Genomic DNA, 13,842 nt, shown 5'->3' with positions numbered 1-13,842 from the left:
AAAAATCCCTCTCCACCACAAAAATTGAAATTTCAATTCAAATAAGAATTGCGAATGAAATAAATGAAAATCAGCAAAATCAAAATCTACCCTCCCCCCTCCCACTCAAAAAAAATGAAATAAATTAAAATGTGCTTTGTACAATGTATATAATTTCAGAAACAAGGGTTGTCGATAAAAATAAGATTTTCCCTTTTAGGATCCAGTAAAATTTGTTCTCTTTACTGCCCCTCCCCTCCCCCGCCAAACAAAATCATGCCTTTCATCAATAAACTAATGTCTTTTGCATTGAAAAAAAGGTTGCTTGTAATCCCAATACACGTTCATGCAATTCTATTTGCAGTTTTTGTGCTTCATCATCTTTTTTTTTTTCTAAGTTATACTAAATTGTATATTAACGTTTGCATGTGAAAAACACAAGTAAAAAAAATCAAAGCTATTTTTCCATGCCTCAAAGCATCCGAACAGCCTCAAAGTTGCCGGCAATAAAAGGAGAAAATATATTACTATTTCTAATTATTTACTTCAGAAAATAAATAGAGATACATAAATTACCTATTGAAACAAAAATTCAATATGAATGAACCTTGTTTCTTTTGCAATAAACTGTTTGTACAGAACTGTTGAAACTGGATGAACCAAAAGAGCATTTTAATGTGTCATTTATTTAAAACGGCTTTAAGTATTTTCATTTTTTTTAGCAGTTTTAATAGTATGAAATGATAAGTACTTTTGTGTTTCATAGTAACGACGAAAAAATAACGCAATAGGTGCTCAAATATGCAACAAAATACAGATAAGTGTTTTGGGGTAATAAAAATCCCCGAGAGTTTCAGCTTTTTTACCTGAATAAAGTAATGCTTTTGGCGGATGACTTCACATCCAAAAGCAGGAACCTTTCTGCAGTGAAAAACGGGTACCTTATAACCCTAAAACACGTGTCTTCAATGTACTGAATCTTTTTGCATATTAGTATGTTTTTCTCATTATTAGTTTTTATATAAACCGCTGCAATAGGTTGACTTCTATAGAGACCTGTACCAACCTCTGAAACTTTATTACGCAGTAGAACGTCAAAAATCCGAATATCAAAAATCCGAACATCAAAAAATCCGAAAATCAAAAAATTCGAATGTCATACATCCAAACATCGAAAGACCAAACGACAGAAATCCGAACGTCAAAATATCCGAACATCAAAAATCCGAATGTCGAAAATCCAAAACGTCATAAAAATCTGAACATCCAAGAATCCGAACGTCGAAAATCCTAAATGTTCAAAAATCCGAACATCCAAAATCCGAACGTCAAACTATTAAAACGCACTTTCATGAAGTTTTGATAAATTTCTACTTTATATTCAGTTTGCAAAATGAGAGTTAATTTTTGTTTAAAAATATAACTCCATGTATACTCCTGTAGCGTCACGTACTGTGTTGTATGTTATGCACATACATATTGTATGACATTTTTATTTGATTAAATGGCACACAATTTTCCTAAGCGGTATTTTCTTGATTATTTTCAAAAATCCAAACAATATGAAAATCCGAACAACCTATGATTCCAACTCGTTCGGATTTCTTGAAGATCTACTGTAGTTGGATTGAGAACTGCTAGTTCTATGAAAATCCAAACAACCTATGATTCCAACTCGTTCGGATTTTTTGGCGATCTACTGTACTTGGATTGAGAACTGCTAGTTCTATGAAAATCCAAACAGCCTATGATTCCAACTCTTTCGGATTTTTCGGCAATCTACTGTAGTTGGATTGAGAACTGCTAGTTCTATGAAAATCCGAACAACCTATGATTCCAACTCGTTCGGATTTTCGACGATCTACTGTAGTTGGATTGAGAATTGTTAGTTCTATGAAAATCCAAATAACCTATGATTCCAACACGTTTGGATTTTTTGGCGATTTACTGTAGTTGGATTGAGAACTGCTAGTTCTATGAAAATCCGAACAACCTATGATTCCAACTCTTTCGGATTTTTTGAAAATCTACTGTGTAGTTGGATTGAGAACTGCTAGTGCTATGTTGTACATATAGTTCCTGTCTGACAAATAAAAAACCTTGCTTTTACTTATTCATTATATTTTCGTATGGAAACCTAAACAATGTATTAGAGATCTGAAAAACCTTGTTGTAAAACGATGGATAGGTGTTAGAAAGCATCTAAAATATTTGCTGATGATCTTCGAAAATGTAAATAGTTATATGTCGTATAAGAATGTATCTTGCTCTAGTGTATGAGCAAAAGAGCCCTTATGAAATCCGTCCAAACTGATGTTTAATAAATCATATTATTCTAAACACTTAGTTTTATTCTATTTTTTGAGTACAGAATGTTATTTTTGCAATACAAATGTCTGTAAAATAATACAGGGTGTCCTCTGAAGTCCATTGTTACCCCAATAGTTTTTGAAACGGCAAGAGCTATATTCTTAAAAAGAGGATCTAGGTATAGTCATGCGCTACATAATGAAGGCACTTACAGCGCTACCTGGCGGCAAAACGTGGAGTTAACGTTCATACCTCAAAAACGGTTCGAGATACGGGGAAAAGTCAATTATAAAGCTGTTCAGCTTAGTGAAATTAGGATAGAGAAAACATTTTTCACACGGTAACGTTAAAAATAGTAGGCGCAAAATGCATATTTTTTGGACCAAATAAATAGTAAAATTTGGAAATGGTTTGAAAATGTTTGCAAAGACAAATTAATGGAGGTGTTGTCAATTGGATAATGAGTAAATGTCCAGTTAACACAACTAAAGTAAAAAAAAAATCCCCATTAATTGCATCAAAGTTGCATTAAAAAGACTTTAACAAAACAGCCCATTCCACTTTGCTCAGGAATGCTTGGTAAACTCTTTGAACTCAATCTCTAGACTAATAAACCGCTGTAACCGATATTTCGCGTATTTCTTGCAAGTTTCAATTCAAGTTGAGAAGCAAAGGGGGAGGATCTTTGCCTTTTGGAGTTAGTAGACGCTACAAAAAGTTCGATTAAAGCAGAAAAACAAAATCTCCGACTCTATAAAATTTTCCTGAATTGAGTTAATATTTTATTCGAAATAATGTGATAGGGATAGATATTTGATTCAGCATGCACCATATTAGTATATAGCCTTCATCTGATTTTATCAACAAAAGATTTCGTTTTGCATGCTGCTAAGAGATGGCAACACTAAAGCATGTGAAGGAATTGTTTCTTGATTGTTTCAGCAGAGTGCAGCACTGCAGCACTGCAGCTCTAAAAGAACAATGGAACATTCAAAAGGGGGACACTTAAAATTAATTCGCCTTAACCGCATTTCATTTGCACATCCAGAGCCGTGTCCAAGGGGAGAGTTTTAGGGGTTAAACCCCTCCCATTGAAAAAAAAAAAAAACAATGAATCATTAAACGATTTTCCAAAACGTATTTTAAGTTTTAATTAATTTTAAAGTTAAACTCTGATACAGTATTCAGTCACCCTCTTTAATATTTCCCCATGTTTAACAATTACTATTTTCCTCAATTGTAGGATTCCCAATCCCCTTCGCTTCTAAGTGCTTGAAAAAATGGAATGGCTGGAAAGTCCGGCAATGCTATAAGCATGCAAGGGAAAATTATATAAACGAATATTAGACAATGACGTACCCCCCCCCCAAAAAAAAAAAACTTAGGGGCATGGAAAATGGATACTTTGCTTACTGTTTTTTTATGGTACGCCTTTAGTGTTGGATGAATTAGTCGTTTCACACATTAGAAAAATGTTTCTATGCGGAAGAGCAATTTTTTTAATACAATTTTTATTTTCATTAAATTCCTGTTCAATATTATTTGATGGAAAAACAAAAGAAAAAAAAGAAACTAGAATTTGGTGGCATAAAAGAAATATGTGTGCTTTTACAAAATGCTTTTACAAAACTGTACAAATAAGATTTCATTTAAAAACATAATAAAACGCAAAACGTATAAAAAAAAAAGGCCTAGTTATCGAACTAAAATGAACTATTCAACACGCGTAGTTAGTTTTCCTTTGACAACGTAAGTTACATAGGTAAAAATTTCAACCCCTCCCTTTATGAAATCCTGGACACGGGCCTGTGTACATCATATGGCATGAAATTCATTAGGGGCAGGAAAATTTTATATAAATCATCTAAATACTCCTTTTTAACTGTATCAGTGCTTTTATTCTTTCCTTCTTTTTTTCCTTTTTTATGCGGGGAGCGGGATGCAGGCTGTAACGAATTCAAAACACCGAAAGCATTTTTGCATAAAATTGCTCTCAGTCCAGTCAATGAGTGCTCAAAAGAAGGCGGGTAGAGTGCACGGAATATGCCAGAGTTTTTGCCTTCGAAATATTTCTGGGGGTAGTTATTAGTAAGTAAACATACTAAAAGTCCCTGCTCCTAGGAGGAGAGTTAAAGGATGGAAGGGGGGAGGAGCCAACTTTTGATTTTTCGAACAAATCTCGAAAAGGTGTAAAAAATGTTTCGAATTATTATTTCAAGCGAATTTAAACTTCCTATGAAATTGTTTGCTTACATACAGGGACTGATTTACGGCAGGGCATTCGGGGCCCGGGGCACCAAAGGAAAAGGGGCACCAAATTTCTGTCATCATTTTTTTTTTTTTTTTGAGCCAAAAGACAGAGTGCAAAAAGACAGAAAAAAACTCCAAAACAGTTTTATGATGGACAATGTGAAGAAGTCATACTAGATTCTAAGCAAAGTTTCAAGGTTTCCTGTTATTTATGTAATCTGTGATAATTAGATTACAAAACCAAATATCAGGATGTCAGCCTATGATGGCATATTAAAGAAATTTTCTTGCTTGTTTGAATGCGACAAGCAAAAGATTCGATAAAGTGCAAAATATCTTTAAAAATCTCACTCCTAAGATTTGGAGGAATCTTTTCTGATGAATGTATTCATATTAGTTCAATCATCGGAAAAAAAAGTTTAATGACCGAAAAGTTTTAAAAAAAATCCATAAACTTGGTAAATGGATACTTTTGCCAATGTAGATACAGCCCTGAAATTGTTTTTGACTTTGCCAATCTCCAATTGTAGTGGAGAACGATCATTTTCGCTATTGAAGAGAACTAAGTGTCCTTTGCGTACTCTCATTTCTGATAGTAAATTATCTTCATTAGCTCTATTATCAATAGAAGGAAGTTTGACCGCAAAACTTGGTTATAAGGACATTATAGATGAATTTACTACAAGAAAACAAAGGAACGCAGAAAGCACATTATGATTTACCATAACCATCATAGTTTCTCCATCTGCGACAGTAAAACATTTTCTTACATGAAAATCAGGAATTTATTTTAGGGTTTTCTTTCTATCAAAATGATATCCAAAAATTATCTTCATGTTTTTTTTGGGGGAGGCACCATATTTGTCAGTGCCCCGGGGCACCCAAATGAGTAAATCGGTCCCTGCTTACATATGATTGTCGAATTTCCAATGGTTTTCTGGGTACATGTGATTGAAAATTGATACTTTCCAAAGAAATTATTTTTATCACCAATATGTCATGGGGTCCCTCACAATTGCTACATTTGCAAAATGGTAAATCCGCTACGGGGTTTTGTTTAGACGCTTCGTAGATCTTTTTTTAAAATAAGGGGAGGAGGGGGGACTACACTCGTGGTGACAATGCTACTGTATAAAGTAAATCAACCTTTCAAAGGGGGCAGGAAAATTTGACCTTGCCCTGGTCATGAAAATTTGCAAGTCGGTTCTGAATCCGAACATCAATAAATAGCGTTATATGTAAATACAGTTGGACGGGGATTGCAAATGTAGTTCGTCTCAGCCAAGCGCGGATATAGATGGGGGTTACGAGGTTCATAAGATCATGACCCGCCCCCCTCCCCCTCCTGAAGCGGCCAAATGTTGTCCAGAACTAGATTTCGGGAATATATATTTCAAAAAATGCCCCCCCCCCCATCTTTTATTTGAGCATAAAATTACACTTTGGCCCCTCTCTTTCCGGTAATGACCCCCTCCAAATCCAGAAGTCCTATCCGCCCCTGTCTTCACTCGCTTGTAAGTAATTCGTTTTAAGCGAGCTCCAATAAATGAGGATCCACTGTATACAATTCCCTGGTATATGGCACCGACTATGAGTTTATTGTGTCTTTCCGAATGTCAGCAGCTTATTGGCCATTTTTGAACGTTTGACTTGATTGGCTGGTAGAGCACGTTTTTTCAATCCTCGCTTGACTTTTTATTGGAGTTACAAAAGATAATTACTGTTTGACCACGGATTGTATGTAATTTGGCAATCTGCCAAGTTAAGACGATTCCATCTGAATATGTCTAGCAGGGGAGAAGGGAAAACAACGATGGGATTTTGATGCACGAATCTTATAATATCACTAGTCCCTTATTCATTTATTTCATTTTCAAAAATAAAATAAAGGGAAACAAAAATAATTACCATGGAAACAACAAAGAAAATAAAATATTTTCATTTCGTTCAGGAACGTAAAAGCAAAATGGTAAGCTCAAAACTTTGTTGTGAATAAATAAATCAATTGATTTTTGCCGTGAGAATATAGATCGAATATACTTAAAAAATGTAGATAGCAGTGGCGCACACAGGAATTTTACAATGGGTGGGTCCAAGGCCAAGAGCCTCATTCTCATATCATACCCCAATATGCCGTCAAACATATTGGCTTGATTTTATCGGAACGAAGAACAGTAAAAATAAATTATTGAAATTAAATTAGCATTTTTAAATGAAAATACTTAAATAAATAACCAAAGAGCAAACTAATGTATGCTTTTATTTTTCTCATATTTGAAAAATGGATTCAAGTTCATAGAATCTCATTTTAATTTGTAATTACAAAACTGAAAACATGGTTATTGCAGAGCATTCATTTATAATCACCATTCTGCTTCTTACAAACAATTCGTTATAGGAAAAGTGCACAGCATTTTTAAAAAAATATTTTAACATGAGGATTTTATTTTTTCACATATTACAACTGAAAGTATTATGACCTTTGTTTGAAATTATTCTATGTACAAAATAAATAGAATCAAAATCAATCGGGGGAAAAAGCAAGACCTATGGGAGGGGTCCGGACCCCCTGGACCCCTCCCTTGTGTGCGCCACTGATAGATAGATATAAAATATAAAAGATATAATGTATAAAATATAAAATAAAATAGATTTAAAAAATGTTGCTGTGAGCAAATTTTCATTTTTATTAAACTAAGGCTAAATAATAGAAGGCAAAAGTGCACATATGAGACAAACCAACTAACATCCCTATAAACTAATAGATACGTCCATTTCCGCCTATAAACCGGATATTAGCCTTTCCATGTAATCGATGGTCGGACAGTAGGAATGCTATCAAGAGGCTTTCTGGCTGAAACTTCTATTCAGTCAGAGGAAAGACTGAATCGTCCCTAATAGAAATCCTAACTGAAAGCGCAATGGTTCCCAATGGGAGGTAACAGGAGGTCAATGTGACCTTAAAAAATTCCTTGTTCCGCAAATGTTGTCTGATGTTTCGGAAAAATTATCATCATTCGGCAAAATTTGGAGCTCTGTTCAGCAAAATTATCATTCGGCGAAATTCGAAATTTCATTCGGTAAAGATTTCATCATTCGGATAAATTTGGAATTACATTCGACAAAATTATCAGCATTCTGCAAAATTTTGGGGCTCTGTTCGACAAAATCATCATTCGGCGAAATTCGAAAATTTATTCGGTAAAATTTTTATTATTCGGCAAATTTTGGAGCTCTGTTCAGCAAAAGTATCATCATTCGGCGAAATTCGAAATTTCATTCGGTAAAGTTTTCCTCATTCGGATAAATTTGGAATTACATCCGACAAAATTATCAGCATTCTGCAAAATTTTGGAGCTCTGTTTGACAAAATTCGAAATTTTATTCTTTAAAATTTTTATTATTGGGCAAATTTTGGAGTTCCATTCGACAAAACTATCTTCATTCGGGAAAATTTGGAGCTCTGTTCGGGACACTGAGGATTTTCATCCTCCAAAAAAATGAGCTCCCAAAATGTTTGGGGCGCTCCTGTGAAAGCGAAATAAGGCTTGGACTCTATATTCACATGACGTCACTTGGGGGTATTAACCGACACTGCTTCCAAATCCCGATTCTCCAGCGTCCATTAACACATGCATGTTTTCGGCTTAGAAACTCATATTTCTATTTTAAAAAGGGGTCTTTTGAAAATTTTTAATTCAGAAACGTTGTAAAAGAAAGATGAGCGAATCATTTGGTATGAAATATGTACTCCTTTTTAAATTCTTATTTTTTAGACATGAAAAGCTTCTTGGCTCCTCGTCAGAGTTTCAATTTTTCTTAAGGGGGTCCGGGACACATTTTGAAGAACATTTTATTAAACAGTTTAGAGTTTTGGAATTTTTTGCAATGATTCACCTTCTATTTAATTAAAATTATAACATAAATATTAAAGAAAAAAAATTTTTTTTAATTTTTTTTTTTTTTTCTTTGTTTAAATGGGGTTGCTTGAAATCGCTAAAACTCAAAATATTCTTGGTAAATTTTCAAATTTTTTTCAAAAAAAATATGGCCAAATATCTAAGCTTTAATTTTTAATCTGCGGTTTAAAAAATATTAATTCAATAAAAAATAGAAACTATTTGAAGAAAAATTCAAAAATACATTTTTTTTAAAAATATCACGTTAGTCCGTTAGTCCGTTACGATACCGTAGTACCGTTAGTTGTTGATTTTCAGTTTACCGTTATTGTCGTGAAATTTCCATCATTCAAAACGCTACTAAATATATATATCATTATTTTCTTGCGTACTCGATAAGCAACATTTAATCACCAAAATAATAACCACAATAAGATTATATCAATAATCAACAAGTGAGAACCTAATTAAAAATGATTCTTGTGCTTCGTAGATTACTACACAACAGCGAGCGCAAAAAATAAAAAAGAAATCTCTCTCCGTCTAGCTTTTTCTTTTGCTTTTTTGTTCAAGTGTTTGAATCATTTCCTGTTAACGGTTTATATTTCGATAGCGTTAGGAATTTCTTTAAATTTTTAAACTGTCGAAAAATTTCATGAGCATTTTATTTTATTGTTATTTTGATCGAAATTTTGAACGTTTGAAAAACGAATTTGTTTTTCCGTAACTTTAATATCCCAGAATATTTTTGGCTCTTCATGTAAACAATTCATAAGTAACTCTACACTTTACTTTCGGTGCTGTTATTTCTCACAAATGATCATTAACTTAACTATGATTATTCAAATAATTACTCGTCTTTAACTTTAAATATATTTGTGACAACTCCTTGATCTTACTAATATTATATATGCGAAAGTTTGTCTGTATGGATGTATGGATGTTTGTTACTCTTTCACGCAAAAACTACTGAACGGATTTTGATGAAACTTTACAATAATATAGCTTATGCATCAGAATAACACATAGGGTAGTTTTCGTCCCGTTATGGGGGGGCAAAACCCCCTTAGGGGGGCAATAAAACACAATTTTTGTATAAATTCTCTAATATTGGGATGAAAAAATACTTGCACATATTTACATTATATGTCCATCGAAAGCTCTGATTTTTCTGCTGAAGATGGCACCTGTTCGAAATTTCTAAGTAGAATAAAAAACGAGTTATGAGCTTTTTAGATCCATGTTCGAAGGCTTTCCTCAACTCAATACAGTATTTAGTGTATCATCTCAACTCCCTGTCGATAGCGACAATTGTTGTATTGTTGACTTTCTTTGCTTTTCGTGATTGTTCAAGGCTTTTCTCAAGTCAAATCTTGAAGTAAGATTTTTGCACAAGATTGGCAAATAATACATGATTTGGCTGATGATTTTCCATTTAAACGGAACTTTAATGTAATTAATGGTTTTTATTATTATTTATGCTGATTGAACACTTACTCATTATCCAAACAACCAGCAGATCGCCAAAATTTTTGCAGAAAGATTTCCGTAGCTGATGCATTTGGCAGTCTTTTCAACGTTGCTGTTTTTGAAGCCGAAGACTACGTCACAATGTTTCTCAGCTTTCACCATGTAAACAAAATATCGCCAATCAAAGAATTTTCAAAAGACTTTTTTTACTGTGTTAAATAATCCAGCAACTAAATTAGACAAATCCATAAACAGCACAAAAACTTCCATTAATTTTCCTTTTTGCACAATTTCAAACAATCACCAAATTTTATTACTTATTTTGGTAATATTTCGGATGAAACTGTTTAGCGCCATTTTATGGTGACCAAAAATATCTCAGCATCTGGCGACGATATCTCTTTAACGAAAATTAATATCATATCGTTTTACAAAGTAAGGAAAGAATGGGGGAGCATCATCGAAGGTACCCCGAAACGATTTTCGCAAATTCGGTAAAATCGCACCAAGAGCCACAATGATTGAAATTTCCCGAAATAACTAAAGCAAGTATAAGGGGATTACGAGCGCAGCTACTTTTTTTTAATCACTTCGTACTTCATTAGCCATACAGAGAAGGTTTTAGACTCCATTTTAAAAAAAAGTATCAACAGATTAATCTTTTTAAACATGAGAAGATTAATTTCATGTTTTTTAAATTTGTATATGCTTAAATATAGTGCTTTCGGTTCTAAATCAATACTACTTTGTTCTTTATACTTATTGCTATTTTAGTTTTATGGGTAAGGAAGAAACTCGATTTTTAATCACGTCAAAAAGATGTGTTTTAAATTCTTTCACTTAAAACAGAAAACAAAAGCAAGTAACGATTTTTTCTAATAATTATTACTGACCCAGGCAACGCCGGGTATTTTTGCTAGTACCAAATAAAGTCTGTAGATATTTATTGTTTTATTCATTTTTAATATTACTTTGTAAAAAAAAAAAAAAAAACTTCATCAGTACGCAGAATTTTTTCACAAGTTTTTACCGCCCCGAGAGTTATTATTATTATTATTATTTATTTCATTTATTTTTAAGAAAAGGATAAAAATTTCACAGGTCCTCAATGTTTTTCATTTGCTTTTACCCGACCCGTGGGTCAAAAGAGTTTGAGAAACACTTATGTAGAGAACGATCAGATGAATTAAAACAATGAGCACTTGTTAACTATGTTGAAAACTCTGAAATATGATCAAATGCTGTAATTACAAGTTTTAATCATTTCCAATACTGAATTCATCAATGTGAAACGTGTGCAAAATGTAGACTTTCATGAATCAAAACAAAACTGTTAAAAAAAAAAATACAAAACTATATTCAAAAACGCACACAATACGGGGGAGGGGGGAGGAGGATATACAGTAAGGGTGCCATTTCTCTCTCCGAAGGTTCATTCTTTTCACCCCGGCTGCCTATTTTTTAAAAGGTGCCTGTTTTTCACCCTAGTTAGAGGTGTAATTTCGACTCCATATTAGGTGCCGCTGGTGAACAAGCGTTTCACCCCTGAAAGATGCCGAATGCAACCTGTAGTTTTAACAGTGTAAGCTCCGGGAGGCCGTAAAGGCCTGATCTAAGGCGTCATACTTATTTTATCTTTGTTCATACTCGTAACTGGATGCTTCCGGGTTTGTTACCAGCCAGTCAAAGTTCCTCCGTGTTCTTTAATGGCGACTGGGACATGTTAAAGTGTTTCGTGGACATAAATTCTAATGTAATATCAAAGCTATCGGACATGCTTGCTTTAGGAGTTTTCCGGGTAAATCAGGAAGGTGCCAAGCTACAGAAATGATCAGCATTATACACACCTGTTTGTGAAAATTGCAAAACCACGAAGGACTTACGCGAGTGAGCTGAAAATTGCAGGAAATGTAAATTAGGGTATGATATGCAAATGATTAGAATTGCAGACCGGTAGCGCATGCGTATGCTGAGCAATGCTCTCTGAACGACGGATAGAACCGAATATAAATAGACGGCTGTAGCGAGGCGTGTATGATTATCGGTGGTTATATGCTAGAGTAAATGTTAACTGAATCTTTACTATGCCTCTTCGACGAAAGAAAGCGAAATTTGAGCAAATTTCGGAGTTTGAACGAGGCAGAATCGTCGGCCTTCGTGAAGCTGGATTGTCTTACCGTGCAGTAGCCGCTCGTGTGCAGCGTAAAAGCAGCACAATCATGCGTGTTTGGAAGCAGTGAACGGACGAGGGTCGAACAGCTCGAAAATCCGGGAGTGGACCCCGAAATGTGACGTCAGATTGCGATGACAGACACCTGGCGTGTAGGGCCCTGACGGACCGCACAGCTTTTCTAGACAACTGACAGCACAGTGGTCAACAGCTACAGGTGTTTCATTGTGTTCTTCATCAATTCGGAGACGTTTGCTGCAGCGTGGGCTGCGCGCAAGGATTCTTTTATACAGGAATCCTCTAACGCAAAACCATCGCCGCCTGCAGCTACACTGGACCAATGTGCATAGGAGCTGGCGTGCTGATTGGCAGCAGGTCGTCTTTTCTGACGAATCCCGCTTCAATTTGTGGCACCATGATGGTCTAATTCGTGTCAGGCACTATGCCGGTGAACGGCACATTCCGGAGAGCATTATCGAACGCCACAGTGAACGAACACCCGGAGTTATAGACCAAGAGCTGACCCCCCAAAACACTATTTATCTCTTTTATGGCTTGTGGCCGGTTAAAATAATAAAAAAAATGCAATTTAAAACTTTGGCTCGAATCCCCCCCACTAATTTTGGGTCAAACGGCTGCGTGGGTGGGTGAAAGGTCAAAAAAAATGAAAAATATCAAAGTGATGAGTTAAATGGCTAAAAACTATATAATAGCATTAAATTAATAAGAAAAAACCCGTAGCGAATTTCCCCCCCAGCTATGTTGGGGCGAACGTGGTGCCCCCCAGGGGTAAAGTATCGATTATTAAACTTAAAAAAAAATGATCACTTTCGTGGGGGGGAATTTTACAGGGTATTAGTTTCATTATTTTGATTGCCAAAAAAAATTCCCCCCCAGTAACTATGGGTCAATTTGTCAAAAAAAATTTTTTTTGTTCCTCTTTATTTGGTTCAAGTCGAGTATTATTCGAACTTACGCATGACTGTTTAAGTTGCAAAAAAAACCCCAAAGTTGGAACGTTTTTTCACTAAAAAAAACTCGTAGCAATCCCCCCCCCCACACCTATGGAGGGGGTTGCTACGCGGTGCGCAGTTTTACAACGTGGTGCCCCCCCCCCAGTGATGAATTGTCGATTAATTAAATTAAAATAAATGATCACTTTCGTGGAGGAAATTTTACAGAGTATACATTTAATTGCAAAACAAAATATCTCTTCCCCAGCAATTATGAGTCTACTAGATGCATTGCCAGGCGTTGCACGGTCTACCTCAAAAATGTACGTGTATTCGGCGTTCCAAGCATTTTATACAATTATATAAATTTTCTCGCTTTCATTACATTTCTTATTGCTGCTCCACTCCTATTAGTCAAAGCGCAATGTTATATAGCCTATAGCCTTCTCAATAAATGGACTATTCAACACAAAATGAATTTTTCAGTTCGAACCCGTCGTCCCTGTAGACCAAGAGCTGAGCCCCCAAAACACGGTTTATCTGTTTTATGGCGGGTGGCCGGTTAAAATAATAAAAAAATGTGATTAAAAATTTTGGCACTAATCCCCCCCCCCCCCTCCGCCCACTATTTTCGGGTCACACGCTGCATGGGTGGATGAAAGGTCAAAATAAAAGAAAAATATTAACATAAGTGAAATGGCTAAAAAGTATATAATAACATTAAATTAATTAAAAAAAACCACATAGCAAATCTCCCCTCCAGCTATGTTGGGGGCCGAATGTGGGAGCCCCCCCAGAAGTGAATATCGAT

This window comes from Uloborus diversus, unplaced genomic scaffold (assembly GCF_026930045.1).
Source record: "Uloborus diversus isolate 005 unplaced genomic scaffold, Udiv.v.3.1 scaffold_12, whole genome shotgun sequence".
Classification (NCBI taxonomy): domain Eukaryota; kingdom Metazoa; phylum Arthropoda; class Arachnida; order Araneae; family Uloboridae; genus Uloborus; species Uloborus diversus.
This window is presented reverse-complemented; position numbering follows the sequence as displayed.